General features: G+C 50.2%; 1 pseudogene across 1 annotated transcript in view; it reads left to right on the top strand.

Moving 5' to 3' along the window:
• LOC102873923 overlaps window positions 1-562 on the top strand; it is a 38,074-nt pseudogene that overhangs the window by 1,320 nt on the left and 36,192 nt on the right. The window contains exon 2 of the transcript XR_438908.1: window positions 7-555. The product of XR_438908.1 is annotated as a poly [ADP-ribose] polymerase 6-like (transcript). The remainder of the gene's footprint in view (window positions 1-6; window positions 556-562) is intronic.

Here is a 562-nt window from a genome sequence, read left to right as displayed (position 1 = left end):
ACCTCACACCAGTTCCTCCTGCTGAGCAGTCCTCCTGCCAAGGAGGCTCGGTTCCGGACCGCCAAGAAGCTCTATGGCAGCACCTTTGCCTTCCATGGGTCCCACATTGAGAACTGGCATTCAATCCTGCGTAATGGGCTGGTCAATGCATCCTACACCAAACTACAGCTGCATGGAGCAGCCTATGGCAAAGGCATCTACCTGAGCCCCATCTCCAGTATTTCCTTTGGATACTCAGGAATGGGAAAAGGACAGCACAGGATGCCCTCCAAGGATGAGCTCGTCCAGAGATACAACAGGATGAATACCATCCCCCAGACCCGATCCATTCAGTCAAGATTCCTGCAGAGTTGGAATCTAAACTGTATAGCACTTTGTGAAGTGATTACATCTAAGGACCCCCAGAAGCATGGAAACATCTGGGTCTGCCCTGTGTCTGACCATGTCTGCACACGGTTCTTCTTTGTATATGAAGATGGTCAGGTGGGCGATGCCAACATTAATACTCAGGACCCTAAGATACAGAAGGAAATCATGCGTGTGATCGGAACTCAGGTTTACA

Source organism: Elephantulus edwardii, unplaced genomic scaffold (assembly GCF_000299155.1).
Source record: "Elephantulus edwardii isolate Elephantulus edwardi_28Jun2011 unplaced genomic scaffold, EleEdw1.0 scaffold00071, whole genome shotgun sequence".
Lineage (NCBI taxonomy): Eukaryota > Metazoa > Chordata > Mammalia > Macroscelidea > Macroscelididae > Elephantulus > Elephantulus edwardii.
This window is presented reverse-complemented; position numbering and strand designations above follow the sequence as displayed.